General features: G+C 41.7%; 1 pseudogene; it reads left to right on the forward strand.

Moving 5' to 3' along the window:
* The first annotated feature begins 601 nt into the window (after positions 1-601).
* The window catches only part of LOC148521512 (uncharacterized), a 36,515-nt pseudogene continuing 14,611 nt past the window's right edge, over positions 602-22,505 (forward strand).

Genomic DNA, 22,505 nt, shown 5'->3' on the forward strand with positions numbered 1-22,505 from the left:
GACAGTTGTTCAGGTACGTGTCGTACAGTAATGGTGGGAGAGACTTACATTCATGTTACTTTTAAACTCATTACTAGCTTGTATTTTTGTCTTATTGATATATACAGGGGCGTATCTATAATGGGTGCAGGGTGTGCGGGGAACAAGGGCCCCTGGGTCCAGGGGGGCCCCGCAACGCACACCCTGCACCCATAGAATTACTTACCTCTCCGGAGTCCCACATCGGCGTGGTGGTCCGGCGCTGTAAAAACGACTGGAAAATGTCCACAGCCATTTTCCCATAGTTTGCGCAGTACAGGGAAAATGGCCACCACGGCCATTTTCCCAATGACCAGCGCATCCTCTATAGACGCTGGGCACACTCTAGTGCCCAGAGTCTATAACTCCGGCACTGGCCATGCACAGAGAGGAGGGGGCCCATGTCGGAGACTGCAAACGCCCCTGAATATATATATCATGTTCCTTTTCTGAACTGTTTTTTGTAAGAGGAAGTGTTTTTTTACATACATACTTATTAAGGCTTTCACATTATTAGATACATCCGCTGCATACAATATACTATTCTTCAGCCACAAGTGATTTCACATGTTTTACAAAGGAGATGGAAATGTGGTCAGTCAATGTCTCAGCCATCTGCCTGATGTTTTTGGCAACTAATTTCATGTCTTCCTTAGGTAAGTATTCACCAGTTATACATACTCCTGTGGCATGGAAAGGTTCATTAAAAATTATGGTGAAGGCTTCAAGCTTTTCTAGCCATATGAATGAGTATTGCTACATTTAAATTTAGCTCATATAAGGAATATATGAAATATGTATCAACTGTGTATTTTTGCATATGATAGGGAATGATCTGTAGTAAAGTTAGAAATCTCTGTGAGGACATTATAAAATCACATTTGGCTATTGATGATTACAGTATAAGGAAATTGGTAGGTGTTTTAGGGTTTAAATTCCAGGTTTACTGCAATAAGTGTGAGCGTTTCTGATGGAGTTAGAACCCTGATATGTCCCTGTTTATATAAACACCTCAACAACTAATAAGGTTCATTGTTTGCTTTCAGCCTCATCATTTTTGTTTGCTTCTGATGTTCTGATGGACTGATAAGACCTGGTTTTTATTAAGCAGTCAGAGACATGGCGGTATATTTACTAAAGTGCCAGTTTACAAAAAAGGGATGTTGCCCATACCAACCAATCAAATTCTACTTATCATTTATCTAGTACCTTCTAGAAAATGATAGCTAAAATCTGATTTTTTGCTATGGGCAACATCACCACTTTTGTAAACCCGCACTTTAGTAAATATACCCCATGTACTAGAAGTTGATAATGACTGTAACATTAATGCAATCATTTCCTGCTTGGGTGCCCCCTGGCAGCCCTGTTGCGTTATTTGTACCCCCAGCTTTTGCAAATCAAGACATTTGTAATGAATATAATTGCTCTTAGACACAATGTTTTATTAATGCCACATATATGTAAGCAATAGACGTGCCACAGACAAGATTGGAAAATAAATAAATAATGACCCAAGTATATTTTTCACATATTACAATTTTGGTAACATATAAAAATGCCAATAAATCTATAGTCCACATATGCTTTCATGTACAGCGATACAGGGATAGACTTTTCGTTATCAGCATCCTGCTGTGATGCATGGTGCTAGATATCCCTAAGACACTGTTTCCCTATGTGTCTAAGGGGTTTATTTACTAAGCCTTGAGTGGAGATAAAATGAATTGAGATAAAGTACCAGCCAATCAGCTCCTAACTGTTATGTTATAGGCTGTGTTTGAAAAATGACAGTTAGGAGCTGGTTGGTCGGTACTTTATTTTCTGTCCACTTTATCTCCATCCAAGGCTTAGTAAATAGACCCCTAATTCCCACCTGTATGTCCAAGCCCATTACAGAACATATATCAGGTACCCCTGAATACCTCAGAGACTACCCCTTGGGGATGCTATTACCCCAGATTGAGAACCATTAGCTTAGTGCAATACCAGGAATTGTCTCTGTAAAACAATGCACTTGCCTTACAGTTTGAGCTTGGACAATATAGCGTTGCTGCAGGCACGCTAAGAATTTGTCTGGATAAATGGTGGACGAGAGCCATCTGTACTGTAATAAACAGGGCTATTTTTATTGTATTCTGACAGCTGTTCCAGAAGGAAACCAATTGCATTTTACGTCTGATCATTTGTGCCCTGAAATGTTGAGAGAGTGATGTAGATGGGACATTTCCTATTCTACTTACAGCATGTTAACCGTGTCGGCAGTATAACTTTAAACTTTAAAAATGATGGCAATGTCCCATTGACACTACACTGTCGTCATGTTGTCTGCTGACAGCGTTAATAATGTAATTACCTCCGGCCATTTAATTACAAAAATATTAAACTAAACAAACTTGAAACTGTTAAGAGACATAGGTAAAAAAAAGGGTTACCGATACATGTTTACATACTGTGCCTTTTATTAATTGTATTAATAAATACCTTATGTGAACATTTATTTGCTTTAAATACAAAAATGCAATGATCAATTATAGTTTAAGCTGCTAACAATAAGCCAATTTGTTTTGGATGAAATTAAAAATGAATAAGATGAAAATTCTCAGCTTTGATATGAAGTATAGTTAAAAAAAACAAATATTTGTTACTCTTGTATTTGTTACTCTTGTATTTGTTACTCTTGTATTTGTTACTCTTGTATTTGTTACTCTTGTATTTGTTACTCTTGTATTTGTTACTCTTGTATTTGTTACTCTTGTATTTGTTACTCTTGTACGCGATTTTCTTCTAAGTTGCAGTACCCCTTTATAAAAGATAAGATAAGGAAATCCTTCACCCATGCATATATTGTATTTTCAACTCAAACACTTTTAAACATTTCTACATGAATTTGTCAATAACTCTTTTACGTTTTAGTCATTTGCCCCTTACAACTTCATAAAACTGATGGTCATTGTCTATCGCAGCTATAGTAATTGCAGGGGGTGCAATAAATACATTTTAAAGGTATTTCAAGTACTACATTGGTGCTTTGTAATATTGCTTTGCATCAGAGGAAGAACTGTTGTATAAACAAATATATTATTTTCAAATTTGTTGTAGTCTTAGTCAGAAAGAGTAATTACAATATGGCAAAAGAAAAGAAAAACAATAAATAAGGGCCGTATTCAATTTGAGGCAAAAAGTCAGTTTTCGCATGTTTTTGCAGAAACTTTTCGCCGATGACGTCATTTTCACCTGTTTTGACTTTACTCTGTATTCAATTTGAAAGACTTTCCGCCTAGGTGGAAACTCAATGCAATCTAATAGGCGGAAAAGTTTCACCTATGAATAGGAGGCAGAAAAAAGTGCAGAATTGGGGTTTTGGGGTGCAACGTTGCGGGAACCCCCGTGCAGTCTACAGACAGTCCCCCAAAGGTAAATTGTGTCAATTTAAAAAAAAAAAAAAAAAACACTTAAGAACACCCTAAAAAATCACTTTGAATTTGGGGGTGAAAAAAAAAAATGTTGGGGGACAAAGTTCAAAACTAACGAACTTGACTCTGGGGGGTCCCCAAGTATGCCTCATGTGTTTTTTTCATTGCAGGGGCTTGAGGCAGGTGGATTTTTCACAATTTTTTCAACTTAAGTTTAGCAACTTTAAAATACACTGGCCCCCATTTTCAAGTACCCCAAATTTGCTGGCATAAGTTATTTTCTGCAAAAAAACCTCCTAAATACTATTCTGTACCCCTTATAAAAACACCCTATTTAGCAGCTATTGAGCCCGTTTAAAAACACCAAATACCTTCAGCAAGTCAAATCGGGAGGTACCATAGCTAACCCCCATGTCAGAGCATCTTTTGGGGGGTGTCAGGCTGATTTCCCCAAATCTGACAGTACTTTCCGCTTGTTTAAGTTTCGCTGGGTCCCGTTTTCGCGTACTTTCAAATTGAATACGGGGTAAAGCAGGCGCGCGATACTTTTCCGCCTACAGAACACGCGATGTAGGCGAAAACTCTGGGAGGCGGAAAAGTATCGCGTGTCCGCTCAAACTGAATACGGCTCTAACTAGTAAAATATTTGCCTATTTGAATTGTGGCAGATTTAAAGACATCTTAATAAATATGATCAAAAATCTAATGAATAACAATGATATATTCCCTTCTGTTAGTCCATTTCTAGACTTCTGTACAATATAATCGGATTTATAGTGAAACATATTTGGAACACTGCACGAGTTGTGTAATGTTTCAAGAAATTGTGTAGACAGAAGACATTCTGGGTCTTCAGCCTTGGAACCAATGATCTCAGTGGAATTGTTTGTAATTATTATATTTGGGATTAGACTTGTTAAAAACAGGTTTCCATATTTCATTGAATTCCGTTGCTTTCTAACTTGCTTTCTCCAGCCTCTGACTATGATGTCACCACATGTGATGTCTACCTCAAAAATATTTCACGACTCGTGCAGACGTTTCATTAGGGCTGTAAGTGTTCCACAAAGAATTTCCCCATCATGTGTGATATTATTTTAATTCCCTGTAATTTTTCCCCTCCTTACTATATGATTGTCCCAGATCTGGTTTGAACAAATATGGATTTGGATTATGTGTCTCTTGACTGCATTGCGCTTGCTCAGAAAATGGGCTCATTTGACTAGGTGAGCGCAGAGTCAAACACATTCTGAATCATACTTACCTAGTTTTAAACCTGGAGAGAAGATGCAGAGAACCACTTCAGGCACCAGGGATTGGCTTTCACGTCATTAGGCCACACCCACTTCACAGCAGAATGCAGTAAATTGCGGGTCTGAGAAGAGGCGGGGATAGAATTATGTAATTCACTGCATTTTGGCCCCACCCCTTCCACATGGTCCAGCGATTCCCAGTATAATCACCCCATCCTGCGCACATCACTAGGAAGGGAGATCTACAGTACCTGTGTTAAACCTGGAAGTTTTAACACTTTCCTGTGGTGCGGGGGACTTCCCAAAAAATCTCTCGCACTTTCTGGGAGAGTATGTGTTCTGAATGCACCTACACTTATGGCCAAAGCGTTAGAACATTATTGTTAAATAACAGTACAGCAACATTGTTGCAACAAAGTAACAAACTAGCACATAAGTGCTTGCTAGGCTGCCAATGCTGCTACTGCTAGTTTGTTGCAACAATGTTGCTGTGTTGTTATTCAACAATAATGCAGCAAAAACTTTAATACCACTTGCAAACCATTTTATGATCTATTTGGGGACACGCATCGCATAAATTGCAAGCGTTGCTTTTAACATGTGTTAGAACTGTATTAAAAAAAATTGCTTCCCTTTAACACTTGACATTCCTAAAATGTTGTCAAAATTATGATTTTTTTTTTAACGTTAGGCTATTTACACATTATTAAAGCCAATTTTCCTTTTTTTTACAGAAATAAAGCAGAGAAAAGTACCCCGTGGGACTGATATCACTCTGACTTGCCCATTTTTAAAAGCAGATGGATCATCGCTTTCTGTTTCTGCTCCTTCAAACAGTAACATAAGACAGTTTTATTATGACGACACCTTGTACATTGTTATTTCAGATTTTTGTCAACATCACAAAGGCCCCTATTTATGTATAAAAGATGACAAAGTGTCCCTTGGAACAGTGTTAGATTTGACTGAATGTGAGTACAACCAATTACAATGTTAAGTACACGAAACCGTTTTCTGACTGGGGATCTGCATTACATATATTGCCGATATTGGGCGGGATGTACTAAGCATCGCATCTGCGATACGGCACATCCCGCCTCTCATCTGGTACATACCGCGGTTTATGTACCTAGAACTGCAATGACAATCACAAAGTCTCCTGATAAGAGCTGTCCTTTGAGAGTCCCTAGTACAGAGGGACTTCCATATTTAACACCCACAAGTCCCTCTGGCATTCTTCTGTGCATGCGCTGAAGGCCATGGGCCGTGGGGGGGGGGGGGGGGGTGAGATGGGAGGCATCTGATTGAATCCCTCTCAGGCAGGGCAGGCCCAAGCCTGAAATTTTTGGTAAGCAAATATAGATTTTGGCGCCCCTTGGTGAAATAAACCCTCATATATCAGTGCGGGGTCGCAATGATGCGATCGTGAGGTTACGCCCCCGGCCCACCCTCAAAACTGACATGCCCTCCAGCTGTACCAAGCTGTCTGCCTCTTCCGGAAGAGGCAGCCAGAAAGTCGGCAAGCCTGGTGTAACCGAGTGCAGTAACTCATGTTGTCACCCCACATGGACTTTTTCCTGCATCAGACCATACAGAATCCTTGGTAATAATAACAATGGCCCCAAAAGGGGGAAAAAGAGACACTGCGTGGGACCCCACATGATAAAACACACACACACACACACACACACACACTCACACACACATACATGTACAAGGTTTTAAACACCGGCAGTTTGGTAGTGGTTTTGCTATCCACAGATTTACTAAGGCCAAAACCACTGCAAAACCGTCGTCAAAACAAATTTTAGAATAGAACAGGGCAGTCATTTAGAACGCGCCATCGAACCGCCACCAAACCGCCGGGGTTTAGAACCCGATGTCTAGTAAATTTTGCCCATAGCCACTGCATGAAAAAAATAAAACGCATTTGCCTCCGTGTGAAAATAAAACACATAGATCTTTGCAGAAAAAAGAAAACACACATAGGCCCCCACATGAAAAATAATAATACACACACATAGGCCCCCACCAGTGAAAAATAATAATACACACATATAGGCCCCCACATGAAAAATAATAACACACACACATAGGTCCCCACCAGTGAAAAATAATAATACACACATATAGGCCCCCACCAGTGAAAATGTATGAAGTGTTATAGGGACATTGGGACCACCCTAGGTGCTATACCGAAAGATCCATACTCAGAGAGAGGGTGACAGCACTGAGTGACAGGGAGAGGGTGACAGCAGTGGGTGACAGGGAGAGGGTGACAGCAGTGGGTGACAGAGAGAGTGACGACAGGAAGAGGGTAACAGCAGTGGGTGACAGGGAAAGGGTGATGAGAGGGAGAGGGTGACTGCAGTGGGTGACGGAGAGATGGGTGACAGCACTGGGTGACAGAGAGTGACAGCACTGGGTGAAAGAGAGTGAGAGCACTGGGTGACAGGAAGAGGGTGACAGCAGTGGGTGATGGAGAGGGTGACAGCAGTGGGTGACGGAGAGGGTGACGACAGGAAGAGGGCTACAGCAGTGGGTGACAGGGAAAGGGTGATGAGAGGGAGAGGGTGACTGCAGTGGGTGACAGAGATGACTGCAGTGGGTGACAGAGAGTGACAGCACTGGTTGACAGGGAGAGAGTGACTGCAGTGGGTGACTGAGAGTGACAGCAATGGGTGACAGGGAGAGGGTGACAGCAGTGGGTGACGGAGAGATGGGTGACAGCACTGGGTGACAGAGAGTGACAGCACTGGGTGACAGGGAGAGGGTGACAGCAGTGGGTGACGGAGAGGGTGACGACAGGAAGAGGATGACAGCAGTGGGTGATGGAGAGATGGGTGATGACAGGGAGAGGGTGATAACTGGGTGACAGGGAGAGGGTGATGACAGGAAGAGGGTGACAGCAGTGGGTGACGGAGAGATGGGTGATGACAGGGAGAGGGTGATAACTGGGTGACATGGAGAGGGTGATAACTGGGTGACAGGGAGAGGGTGATGACAGGAAGAGGGTGACAGAGAGAAGGTGACAGCCAGTGGATGACTATTATACAGTATTTCAATTATCTTACCTGTGCCCAAATGCAGTGCAGCACGTGGATGGCAGCCTCCTTAGCAGCATCTAGATGCCCCTTCAGGTTGTTGCTAGATCCAAGGAGACCCTGACGTCATCAGTTACGTGGCTCCTTGTTGGATGTAACGCCGGCTCCTGTGGGGGACAGCGGCAGGAGATGGCGCCCTTACAGCTAAGAGCCGTATGTGGCTGCGTACTTGGCGTAATGGGCCGGCCGGCCCTGCTCTCAGGGGAGGCGTCCTGAAAAGAAGCCCCGTGAAGAAGCTTTGTGCATGTAAATGGTATTTTTGGGGGGTTACCTCATTTTTCCCTTTAGTACATCCCACACCACGTATGTTGTTACTCTTTAATGACCATAAAACCTAAAATACAAAATGGTTTATTGAAAAGAGCTAATAATAATATTTGCAAATACAGAAATTCCAACATGACACCTTTCATGAGTGAGATATTTGGTTGGTTCAGGATTTCCCATTTATATTTCAATTGAGCAAGCCTGGGTTTAGTTTATTTGTTGGTACTAGGGATGCCTTTTACATCAATTAAGAAATGGAATACATGTTAACCCAGGTGATCATGTGACCAAGCAGAAAAGCGAAACGTACGTCATTCACAAGCAGTCTCAGAGGAGACTGTTCACTCTCCAATCTGTACCTCTCGGGACATTGGTGACCAAGACGCGCCTATCTACAGCGTAACATCGGAGCAACCACATCGGGCAACACACAGCACAGACCAATTTTTGGGGGGTTTCTGATCCCCAGCGGTATTTGTGAGTAACTTGCACTTAGTGGCAGAATATTGGTATGCTCATAACCGCAGGTACTCTTTCATTTTACCGCTGACACATGGGCAGCTTAAACTACAAGGGGGTAATTGTAAATCGAGGATGACTGAGCTGCAGATGATTAGTTAACCTTGAACAGACGGGTCCTATGTAGTACCACTTTAACCTGCATCTGCCTGTGTCAAGTACATAACAAAAATGAATTTCTTCATTGCGATTAACACTGTTACTTACGATAAGGTGTCATTACTATGGGCCTCATTAACGAGATTTATCACCAAAACGAGTGATAAATTTCACTGTGTATGATAAATGATGCTCCAGCCAATCAGCTCCCAACTGTCAACTGTTAGAAAAATGACAGTTGGGAGCTGATTGGCTGGAGCACCATTGATCATACACAGTGACCATAGATGTATGGTATAGATATCATTATAAATATTATTCATTGTGAGTAACATCGTCACTAACGAGCAGGTGTTAATACTACGTGGAATACAGGTATCAACATAGAGAATTACTAACCATGCTGTGTGGCTGCACATACAAGCAGCCATAATTTATGTGCCTTATTACATATTTCTATTGTTTGCAGATACATCAGATTGGCTGGTGTTATTATCACATGTGACACAGATATCACTTTAAGCATTACTCATTATGATTAACACTGTCACTAAATAGCAGATGATTTCTGGATGTGCTGTGCAATACAACCAAACCACACTCAAATCTCACATTCACATGAGAGGCAACACAAAACAAAACATAAAACATACGTAGGGGGGTTGTATATAGCTCCTCCTCCCTAAAAAATGGCAGAGGGGACAACTAAACAGCAATAGAAAGCATCTAAACATCAAATGAGGTGTTATAAAAGTGAGAAATCTCTTGTTAAACCACCATCTTATATATAAAATTAATTGGTCAGTTTTTTTTTCTTTCTGGTTATGCATTCGGACACCCTTGCACCGATTAGGATGAAACCAATGCGAAGTGGTCTAGTTGGATCCTGGCCAGGTTTTAGCGGGGTTAGGGTCCCAGTCGGTTCTCCAGTTGTTATACGCTGAGAAAACTTTGACCCAGGGAGCCAGTTCTGGGCCATCCACTGGATGGATTTGGACGAAATCAAATAATTTGGATGAAAACTTCAAAGACTTGTAACATTGGATCCAAGAAGACATACTAGGGGGTTAAGGTCCCAGTCGGACCTCTGGCTGGTATATGCTGGGCAGAACTTTGACCCGTGGAGCCTGTTCTGAGTTTTCCACTTTATGGATTTGGACAAAAACTTCACAAAGTGGTAACATTGGATACCAGAAGATATACTAGGGGCTTGAGGTCCCGGTTGGACCTCCTGTTGGTGTACGCTGGGCAGAAGTTTGACCCAGGGAGCCTATTCTGAGTCTTCCACTTGATGGATATTTTATGAAAACTTCACAAAGTGGCAACATTGGATACCAGAAGACATACTAGGGGGTTGAGGTCCCGGTTGGACCTTCTGTTGGTGTACGCTGGGCAGAACTTTGACCTGGGGAGCCTGTTCTGGGCCTTCCACTGGATGGATTTGGATGAAAACTTCATAAGGAGGTGGAAATTGATCTGGGATGCCTAATGGATTGGTTGGGGTCCTGGTCAGACCTCACAGCGGAGTGCGCTGGGCAGAACTATGACTCAGGGAGCCTGTTCTGGGCCTTCCACTGGATGGATTTGGATGATCACATCATTTGGACAAAAACTTCTCAGAGTGGTAACATTGGATCTGAGAACACATACTAGGGGGTTGGGGTCCTAGTCGGACCTCCCGTTGGTGTACGCTGGGCAGAACTTTGAGCCGGGGAGACTGTTCTGGGCCTTCCACTAGTTGGATTTGGATGAAAACGTCACAGAGGGGTGGCAATTGGTCTGGGATGCCTAATGGAGTGGCTGGGGTCCCAGTCTGACCTTACAACGGTGTGCGGCGGACAAAACTCTGACCCAGGGATCCTGTTCTGGGCCTTCCACTGGATGGATTTGGACGACATCACATAATAAAACTTAATAACTTGGAGATTTAAACCTGGGCAATGCCGGTTACTTCAGCTACTAACTTATAAATGGTTCCAGCCAAACCACATAATTCAGAAGCCTATGTTCAGTGAATTGTTTTTGGAATTTCCATTTTAGCATTCAGCCAATCTGTACATAGGTTCATTTTAGTCCATATATTCAGCTGGTTACTCTTGTACTACATCCTCAATCTGTTTGGCCGTTCCCCATTTGCAAAGTGAAGTGGGCCTTGCTTGCGATGTGCGGTAGAATGCATGGAATTTACCAATGCAATAATATTTCGAGCCTGTTGTTAACTTGTTATAACATCTGTACTTTGATTGTTTGCAGGGTATATTTCTGGGTAGAGTCATTATGTAAACATATAACTACATTTTAGAACCATTCATGCAGACCAGGTTTTGGGCGTATCTCTCTATTAGCCTTGTCAACCTGTAAATGAGTTAATGCTTCCCTGGAAATAGCCTCAGTAGAAATTGTTGTACGTTCTCAAATCTATCAAAAATGTTCTGTATTTTTAAATGATTAAATGGGAGATGTATCAAAGCTTGGGGACCTATTCATCAACGAGTGCATGCACACGGCTGTAGGTCTTGCAGTGCGGAGATGGAGGAGGGATCTTCACAACCCCAGAACTCCTTCCCATAGGAAGGAGCGGGGCTCTGTTAATCAACGCCATCTGAAAATGGCATTGGTTCCCACAAATTTGCTGAATACTAGCCGGCCTCATTCGGGCCCCTAATAATGAATGGGGCCTATTACTTAAACCATGCAGAAATTAGCATTTCTGCATGTTTAACGGGCCCACTAAGGATCATGAATAGGCCCCTTGGAGAGAGATAATGTTAACAAGTATCATACAATATTGCCTGTTATACTGAGGCTTAATAGAGCTGCTCCAGCTAGTGTTATCTAGTTTGCACACTGTCATTTTTCACAATTTACTGTATTTCCTGACATCATGGAATTAAAATGGTATTGTAAGCAAATAATTGTGACATATGATAGGTGATTATGGAAATACAAGGGGGTACTAAAGTGAGAGTTTTTAGAAGTGGAGATGTCGCCCATAGCAACCAATCAGATTTGAGATTTTACCTTCTAGAAGGTGCAAGTTAATTGTTAAATAGAATCTGATTGGTTGCTATGGGCAACATCTCCATTTCTAAAAACTCTCACTTTAGTAAATATACTAAAAGCAGTATAGCAAAACATTTAAAAAAAAAAAAAAAAAAAGAAACATCAAATTAATAAAGAACAGAGTATAAAAAGGATTACGGTAATCTCAAAACACCTTTTCCGTGCACATAGATAGCAAGGAAAATAAAACAGATGGAATTGGGCAATTCAAAGATAAGCTATACAGAATTAAAGTACAAGATAAAGAGAAAACTTATTGCTTAAATATGTGTATTTTGTCTGAATTCACAAAGGATTTTAGAAAACAAGAAAATAGATTGGGTCACAATAGCCGGTTGCACATCATCACATGAGGAGGTACAGTTAAGCCTAAATAAAATTGCCATGTCTTGCAAGAACTAAGGGCCTGATTCAGACCCACTCGCGAGCGCTATGCGCTCACGAGTGGGTCGATGTTAGGCCACTGCCCATGCGCACGCCAGAGCCGGGTCCGACGTGCACATGCACGAGACCCGGCTAGCGACTGTCGCTCCGTTGCTCCGGGTCTCGCACCAAAAGGGGGCGGCTGTCGATTTTGATCGACAGCTCGCACCGTTTTGGAGGCATGGCATGGAGGTGGCTTCACAAACGGAGGCGTTCTCATGCGAACACCTGCCATTTGTGGGCGGCCCCACTGACATCACCAGTGATGTCAGTGGGAGAGCTTCCGGCTCTATTAGAGCCAGTAGCTGTCTGGGGCTTGCGGCCACGAGACCCTACCACAAGGGTCTTGTCACAAGCCCGATGGTCGCGATGGTCAAGACCATCATCCTGGCCGCTCGCAATAGCTGTGGGTGGGCACCCATAGCTATGCGAGCGGCCAGGAGGCCGCTCCAAAAAAAAACAAAAACGCCCTGATTCAGGGCCTAAGTTCCATCAGCGATATACTGTTATGTTTTATATTTATGGACTTTTTCATGACCAAATCAGTGCTAGAATAGTAGAGGAAAGCAGATAAGCAAGGACACAGTCATACACCCCACACATAGCATCACCCATGACACAAAATGCTTAACTCCCTCTTCCCTGGGGCTGAATGATGATGTGGCGGTGCTGGATAGGAGCGACTGCCAACTTCACTGCTGCCCGGCCCCAGGGCTGGATTAAAGGCCATTTGGCCCTGGGGTTGAAAATATTCAAGGGCCTATATTGAGAAGGGGAGATGCTGTGACCAGTGCTGTGTGGGTGTGGCCAGCACCACGTGGGAGTGTACAGCCCCTACACTTTTAACCTCATGGTCTCCCTAAAAGCATAAAAATGCAAAAATTGCACATTTTTGTGCTCGAAAACAATTTTAATACTAATGATTTATGGCCAACTGTGTGACCAGCTAGGCAGCAGGTCATCATCAAGCTGCCACGATGATGGGTCTATTTTTATGTGGAGGCCTGGGGCTGTAGGTCCATCCATTGTTAATCTGGCCCTTACCGCCCCGCCCCCATGCACATGGTCAGGATCGCCTTCTACAGATCCCAGGGATTACAGTCGGTGCAGGGGCTGCACTTCTAGATGCGGCTGCCTAAGGTGCGCGGACTCATACTCTGCACACTTCATGTGCACATTTATGGGTACTAGCAATGCTGTGTGTCCTGCTGCTACGGCATTACCACCCCGGCTGGTTCAGCTCAGTGCTGCTTATAGGAATATTGGGGGAACCCCCACGCCGGACTTCTGTCTGATCACCCTGATTTTGTTTCTTAATTTTAACCCTATATTTCACCTATAACACAGAAGCACTGCACAGATCATACAGATCTGTGCTGTTCTTCTTCAGAACATGGCGCTGAGGAGGTGGTCTATTTTGGAAACACGATTCTTAGTAAATCTGTGAGTTGTGTTCTAGACAAGGGAAAGTACTTGTGAGTTGGTTCGATGGTCTATTGACTTCTTTTGGCCTGTTTGGCCATCTATTTCTGTATGAATCGTGTTTTTATGTGTGTGTTTGGCTTTAGTAAACCTCCAAGTTGCAAAAACAGGCCACACTGGCACAGGAATGCAATCTCAGCCAGGCGTAATTCTTAGTAAATTCACCCCCCCCCCTAGGCCCAGCGCATAAACAATAAATTTCCTTTGAATTAGGATGATGTAGTTGCTGGTGCTAGAATTCAGAAACAGGTAGGTTCTGATTGTGTTTAAAGGGATATCGTAATCATGTATTTTTATATGACAGCAAGCTCAAATATGTATTATTTGTTGTAATATTTGTATTATTTGCATTATTTATGATAGTTGTATATTTATAATTAGTTTACCTATTATAGTTACACCCGTGAAACTGCTTCTGATAGCTGGCAGTCAATTTACATTGCCTGGAGACTCGATGCCTCTTATCTGATGTGTATTACTTACTGTTTGCGGCCGATAATCTCGCACACCTCCGATGGCTGCAGTAGCAGAGGAGGGAATGTTCAGGTATCATTTTCTCTGCCACTACAGCTATCAGATCCATTTTTACCTATCTAATAGCAACTTGCCTATATACGGAGCAGCTTGTTCATTTCTGACACACAGCGTAATTGAGTGCCGACCACTCGGTCTGACATTTGCACCATTTGCACTTAACCGTTCCATGCACCCATTGTTAAGCCAGTTGTGAATGATAATAATACAGATGGGAGCCCATCATTTGGCATTGTTGGGTGCATATCCCGCAGTTCAGAGGTCAGCTGGTATATACCTCAAGGAACTGAGCTCCATCTGTATAAACTACTATTAGAACCAAATTACACTGGATCTTATAGTGTTGATGTACAGGAGACTGATTAAACAATAATTGCAATTGTCAATAAAAAGTTTTAAAAAATTACATTGCCACGCCTTGTATGTGAAACACGTGAATTCTGCAGTGCACTCGTAAAAATGTGCGAGGACACAGAGTGGCAGTTACCTAATCCCCTCATATTAACCGCAGCCAATTTATATTTATCTTCCTAATCCTGGCCCCATTTCTTTCTTTCTGGGATCCGGTCACATTGTTCACAGTGACGCATCTATTCTAATGAGCTGTCAAAAAAGAGCCATAACTCTCCACTAAACGCCAATGTAAAATTTGAACGAATGGACTAAGAAATACAATTACATATGAATTAATAAATATGCCCATTTCATCGAAAAATAGGAATCTGGGTCTAGTTATAAACTGGCTAAACTTGTCCTCTGTAAACTGGAAACTCTTTGAAGCAGTAAAGTTTGTAAAATTAATACTTATTTTATTATAAACCCTGTGCTACTAATCACTCTAGCATCTATTGGAGGTGAAATTGTGAAGTTCCGGCCTGTTGGGGATGGTCTTTTACTGCTTTGCACAGGGGTCAAGACAGCCCCATATATTAAGTGGCAATGGTCATCATCTGACTAGCTAAATAAAGACACCATAGAAGTGAATTCTGACAAACAAGCTACAAGCACTGGACACTTTTACAATCGTCTTAAGACTTCAGAAGGAACAACATATGCTATCCAAATTTCCCCCGTGAGTTTTATGGACTCTGGTCAATATATGTGTCGTCTTCCCGGAAACACTGTTGGAATTACCGTACATCTTGTTACTGTTGAAGGTATGTTTGCTTTAGAATTTAGTTTTATTATTCTAAAATGTTCCGTTTTCTTATTCTACTATAGAGACACTGATCCAGAATTTGGAAAATGAGCCACCTAATGGTTTCTAGCAAGATTCAGGTTCAGCCAGTGAAAATATTTTTCTACCATTTTGTTGCAGACCCCATAGGTATCAGAGTTAAACTAACATACGGCAGATGTTTTGATTATTTAGGGAACTCATTCTAAGGGTTGTATTTAATTAGAAGCGAAAAGTGCCGTTTGGCGAAAAGTTTCCGCAGATTCGAACTTTCCGCGTGTTTTCAAAGTATCTCCAAATTCGATTCCAGGACGATTTCGCCTCAATGCAATGTAATAAGCGAAAAAGATTTGCCTATGAATAGCAGGTGAAAAGAAGTTCAAAATCTTTATTTTGGGGTGCAAACATGGAGAAACCACCCAGAACCCTCAGGACAGCCCCCCAAAGGACAAATCTACACAAAAATGTAACAAAATTACCTCAGAACACCCCAAAAAGTACTTTCGTTTTGCAGGTGAAATAGTAAAAAGTGGAGGGACAAGCATAAAAACTAGCGAAATAGACTTCTTGGAGGTCTGCAAGGATGGGTGACGTGTTTTTAGGATTGCAGGTGCATGTCCCAGGTGTGTTTCACGTTTTAAAAAAGTTCACTTTAGAGAAATAAGAATATGCTAGCACCCATTTTCAAGTACCTCAAATTTGCCAGGGCTACTTATTTTCCCCCCAAAAAATACAGCTTTATGCCATTTTTCACCATATTTGCAAAGACGCTAATTAGAAGCAATTTAAACTGCTTAGCTACCCAAAACACTTTTATTAGGGCTATTTGTACACAACTACTGTACATTGATTCCCTATGTTAGTGCATCTTTTTTGGGGGTTCAGACTGATTTCCCCACTTTTGACAGTACTTTCCGCCTGTTCCGCATTCGCCGCTTGCCGTTTTCGCGTGGTTTGGAATTGAACAGGACGAAAAGCGGGGGTGCGCCTGAAAATTTTCACATCTGAAACTGGCGATGTAGGCGGATAGTCGGCAGGCGAAACCTTTCCGACTTTTCGCGTCTAATTGAATATGGGCCTAATTTTAAAAGGTTACTTTGAAATGACAGTCATGTCCCTAGTCTTGTATATCCTTGCAGATTTTCTCCTGAGAGTCTTGCATGCCTGTCTATTGCCTCTGTCTCTCTTATTCCCTCCTTTATTTATTGATCTTTCAACACTGGGGCAGATTCGATCCTTCATGATAGTCACGCGGGAACGGTTGGGGAAGGATGGATATTGGGTTTTTGTATTCTACTGTGATGTGCTCAGTTGAACATTGTGGTGGTACATCATGGGGGGATTCAATCTCCCGTCTATGGGGTATATTTAATAAAGTGAGAGGTTTTAGAAGTGCACATGTTGCCCTTCGCAATCATTCAGATTTTATTTAACATTTAACTAGCACCTTCTAGAACAGGGGTGGGGAACCTTTTTTCTGCCGAGGGGTATTTTGATATGTCTATATATTATTTGTGGGCCCGGTGCAGACCACGCCTCCTCTGTGTGATGTCACACAGGGGCGGGGCGACAATCACCGGCGATTACAGCAATACCCGGAGCATCCTGAGGATGCTCTGGGGAGCTGTAAGGGCAGCGGTGTGACCGTATGGAGCATCCTACAGACACTCCAGGTGGCATTGCTGCATAGATTCTGGCTGCAGGGTGCCATTCTAGGCACTCTGCTAGCCAGATGAGGCTAGCAGAAAAAAGCTCTGAGAGCCAAACCAAATGATTTCGGGGGCCTTATATGGCCCCTGGGCCTGAGGTTCCCCATCCCTGTTCTAGAAGATAATAGCTAGAATCTGATTGATCTCCACTTCTAAAAACTCTCACTTTAGTAAATTTACCCCTATGCCTCTTTTCCCTCTGCTGTTATCTTAATTTGCCATTCCAATTCATCTCTTTATTATTTCTTCTTTTATTTCCTAAAGTTTTTATTTTGCCATCTCCCCCTGCTTCTTTTTAACCTTCTAACACTTTCTTTATATAAACAATCCTTACTCTAAGGATCTCTCTTAAGGGTGATAGGTACAGTGATGCCTCTCTTCCCTGTTCAAATTGATGGTGTAGATATCTGATAATATATCAGTGTGGTCACTTACCAATCAGCATTCTCGCTAGTGGCAAAACTTGATGAAACAGCCCACCTGAATGAGGAGGTCAGCAATTCAGATCCTCCCTCCCAAGGACCACCCTCTGCTCTTACTCAGAAGAGATAGGTGGGGATCTCGGTAGGGTGGGCTGGCAGCACAGGGCTCTTCCTTACATTTTGCTATGGGCTTGGTGATGGCATCATCTGCCCATTATTTCTTGTGTGTTTTATTTTTGTGCGGAAGACATTACAGGACAATTCTAAGGTGATGTCCTTGATTAGCCCCAGATCTCTGTGTCAAATTTAAAGTGATAATATTGATATAATGATTGCTGTTTTGGTTATCAGGTCTCTGAAGAACCAATATGTTTACAAACCAACTACAGTATTTAGTGGAGTTGGCAGGTCTAGGTATATCATACCTAAAATTTATCTATACTACAATCTCAGTAGGCTTAATATTAGAGTGAAATCTCGCCCTCCAAAGATGATAAATATGTAAAGGTTGATATATCAAGCAGTGATAACAGTGATAACAGAGGAGATGTGGACCAGTGGAGAAGTAGTTCAACTCAAAAAAGTCCCAGGAACGGGACGGAACGCGTTGCTGCCCATTGTCTGACCACTTTGTCCTGTGCTGTAACCAAGCTCCTGCACGCTTAGTACCCACCGTCCTCCGTCCTGGTGCGGGGAGTTCCTTTAAGCCGCGGCCGCGCTTACCCGTCACAATTGGAACCATCTCCAGCTTCTCCCCCAGCTCCGTTCTCCGGCAGGCATTCTTCACCTTGTAGGCGGACAGAGAGCTACAGCACCGGAGTATCCACAGCTGTTTGAGACCCTAATGCTGGTTAGTAGTACTACTATTCTTTCTACCTCTGTGGTGCCCGATGGGGTAACACCTAGACCACTTTAATACGCTAGCTTCTGTTTCAATCTACAAGCCTCACGCTGCTTATTCCTTTGGATACTTTAAACAGGCACTATTGTTACAGGACAGTGGTTATATTGTTGCCATACAAAGCTATCAATCAATATGTCATGCTAAGTGCTAACACATGATGCACTTGAACTGCCTACAAATGCACTGACTGTTATTTCATGATCTGGAGTACAGCACAGCTCCATTAATCATCTAGCCATCAGCTATTTGCTCCAATTTATTTATCTTTATTTTCAATTGAGAACTACGTTTTTTTATTTTTCTTATATTGTTTACATTTATTTGCTTTGTAATTCGAATGCTAAGTCCACCACATGATTTATTTTATTTTATTTATTAAATATACCTAATTTAACTTTGTTTACCAGCGCTGTATTTTTTCTATTTATGTTTTTTGTGGGGTTGCAATTTGTTCCCCTTTTTTGCCACTTACCACTGCAGGTGTATTATCTAATATTTAGGAATCAGTTTTCAAGCGCTAGGGTTATTCTATCTTTCTCCAGTGGAGAAGTTGCCCATGGCAACCATTTATCGTCTACCTATCATTTTATAGAATGTACTTGTGATCTCAAAGCTGATTGGTTGCTATGGGCAACTTCTTCACTGGTCCACTTCACCACTCTTTTCACTGCTTGATACATCAACCCTATAATCTAAATTCTTTGCAGTTTTGGTATGATAAATTATATTTAGAGACTATTAGAAAGAGACAGTATTAATTTAAGCATTAACGATGGCTAAAGGAATTCAATTAGAAACTAAACAAAAAGCCTTAATTACGTTTTGAGCAATTCACTTGTTCACTTACATATTACCAGATTAATTTATGTGACATATTGGAATTTAAATTGTGATTTTTTTCTTCCTGTTTTTATGCTTCAGTGAAAGCCCAGCCACCATCTTTAGTTGATGATGACAACGTTTTGGCACTTACATGTTCAGTGTCTCATCTTATATCGAATACCAATATTGTGTTAGTGTGGGTGAAAATTAATGGATCTAACTCTGTTCCTGTGAAGAGCGAGACAGTCACTCAAATGTTAAAAGAAAACACACTGTTTATGTTCATAAAGGACATTAATGAACACACAACAAACTTCACGTGTTTGGTGTTTACGGAAAATCGCTTGGTTACTTTACTTCCAGTAAAGTTGAATTATACCAGAAATCCCAAATCAGAGCCAAGCCTTACTGGAACCACAACGTCAAATCTTAGATCTAACTCAAGTTCGGGTATAGTATTTATTTTTTCGTTGATTCATTTGCATGTTAGTTCCTAATTTTTCCAATCTTTAACTGAGCATATTTAATCTCTAGAACAGTGGTTCTCAGCTCCTCAAGCCAAGCCAACAGCTCTCCCAAAAACAGGACGTCTGACGGTGAAAGCGGGTGAGATAATTACTGACCCAGCAAAATACATAGATAAACTCACCTTTACCTGATTAATAAAATTCCTGTTGGGCTATTTGAGGAGTAGAGTTGAGAACCATTGCTCTAGTACTGCCACTGATCCCATATTTATTAGGTTATTAGGGCTAAACTTTTATACCAATTTCATTTTGTGTAGAGCTTAAAAGTAAACTTGTATAAAAAATATGGCTAAACAATCTTCGTCATTCTATTTCCGCTCTATCAGTCTCTTTATTCATTACCAGTATTCTTCCGAATTCAATATAGAATACTTTTACTTGCACATAAGGCTAATAAACAAACTATACATACATCTCTGCGTCTCTCCTCCTCGCACATCACCTGCTCATTCACAGTTCCAGGACTTTTTTTGGGCTGCACCCACTCTGCGGAATGCCCTCCCATACAAAATAAGACTTTCCTCTAGTCTCCAAACCTTCAAGCGTCCCCTGAAAACTTACCTCTTCAGACAGCTTATCAAATTCCAGAACCACCCACATAACCTCAACAAACTATTTTACATAATTAAATCCTCTCTATACAGTCCACACATAACGTTACATATTATCTTTTTCCTCACTTTCATATCCTGCTGACCCCAGGCCAACATTCCTGTGTGACTGAATCATACAGCCCACCAAAAACCTCTGCAATCTGGCGGGACCAATATGCAATATTTAGCACTTATCCTTGTGTCTCAATGCATATTTCCCTATAGATTGTAAGTGTGCGAGCAGGGCCCTCTTACCTCTTTATCTGTCTGTTATAACCCAGTTTTGTTCTATTACTTTATTTGTTCCCAATTGTAAAGAGCCACGGAATATGCTAGCGCTGTATAAGTAACTGTTAATAATAAAAAAATATTTGAGCATTTATAATTAAAGCTTATGCCCCCAATCCCCAAATGAAACTTATTACTAAAATATAAATAAAGACATGGGGGACTTAAGTCTAGTGAAAAACATGTAATAAATTATTATACTGAATTAAGAAGATTAACTAAAATAAACTGAAATAAATGGTGGCACCCAAAGCACGAGGAAACAGGTTACACCAGAACTGAGATTCCACAACCATCACATAGGCAATATCCTTCCAAATGGTACCCCAGCCAACAAAAGCTTCAGCCAATTTGGACCCTATTCTGAGTGCTATCCATAAACCCCCATATTACTGGCATCCCTATGATCTCCCTCCAATAAAAACATGCACTTTCCATCTCTTGAACCCAATATCCCTGTTAGCTTTGCTAAACACCACAGCTGGGTTCCAGCTGGAGCTAAAACCCAGAGAAAAAAACTCATCCAGAAAATGTCAGTCAACAAGCCAACCCCTAACAGTCTCCATAACACTTCTAAACAGTTGCTCCACAGACACTCCCAGATCCTCATCAGTTAAATGAACCCCATTAGGCTAATACAAATATGCATTGTGGTAATGCAGCATGTGATACTGTAATTACCCAGGCTCAATATGAACCTCCCCACAGACATATTCAACATGTAGCTTCATGCATGACAGAACAACATGCAGGACACCTCCATACAGGTCAGAAAACAATGTCTGACAAAATAACCTTCGTCCACTCCCAGCATTCAATCACCTCATGTCATCCTTGGCCGCAATAATCAGATACTCCGACCTTGTTCATACCATCCAAGAGGAAGTGTCAACAGATGGTGCCTACCTTAATGAGCTTCACTTCTCAACAATTAGGCCATCAACCACAAACAACATAAGCCTCCCACACCAAATCATCACGCCATGGAAAATTGAGTTATTTGGTAACGGTGAGGAAGACATTGTTTATGACTAGAGTTATTTTTTCAGCGTTGGGTTTGACCCCCAAAAATATTTCCCAGTTGAAATTAATCTGATGTAATTCCTCACTTCATAACTGATGATATCTACATGTGTTTATAGGTCTTAAAACATGGTCAGGTTGTCCTTTCCACAAGTCAAAGTTTGGGTAATAACCTTTGGGTTGCATTATTCGGTGAAAGCAACTGGGAATAATGAAGCCTTATGGCCTGATTCCGGTTAGGATGGATCTCTATGCACTGGCGCAAATGACAAGTTTTTGCATACAGCGCATGCGCAGATGCAAGTTGATGCAAATCTGTGTCCTATTCTGTTATATGGAAATAGGCCAGATTTGTCTTTCCTCGAAATTGGTTATTAGCGGCAACTGGGCGGCAACACTGCAAGACCACGGAACAGCCCTGTCTCATGGAAGTGTCGTGGTAAAGTCATGGGCATGTATCAAAAGCTCCGGCGACTATGAGTCAGGGAAGAGAAGCCTGTTTCTAATGGATCTCTTGCACCTATCATGGGCCTGGTGCACGTGTCGATACTAATGATAACGGGTGTGGTGGCCGGCGTACAATTGAAGGACAGCCCGGCTTTATGATTGCATGTGCACTAATCCCTCCGTTAGTTGAACGGCTTAGCATAAGTTAGTATGGCATCTACGGCTGCCCGCAACTACAGTCACTTTGAGTGCAACTCAGAATCAGGCCCCTCACTATTTTTGACTGATTTTTTACAATGCTTTTAAGATAAATATTTTTATACATCAAAATTCGACCGAAAAAAGTCATAAAAATAAAAATAAATAAAAGTGTGAAATTCGAGTGTTCACAAAATCCGCAAAACAAAATTAAGCT

Source organism: Taudactylus pleione, unplaced genomic scaffold (assembly GCF_031769625.1).
Source record: "Taudactylus pleione unplaced genomic scaffold, aTauple2 ptg000161l, whole genome shotgun sequence".
Classification (NCBI taxonomy): Eukaryota; Metazoa; Chordata; class Amphibia; order Anura; family Myobatrachidae; genus Taudactylus; species Taudactylus pleione.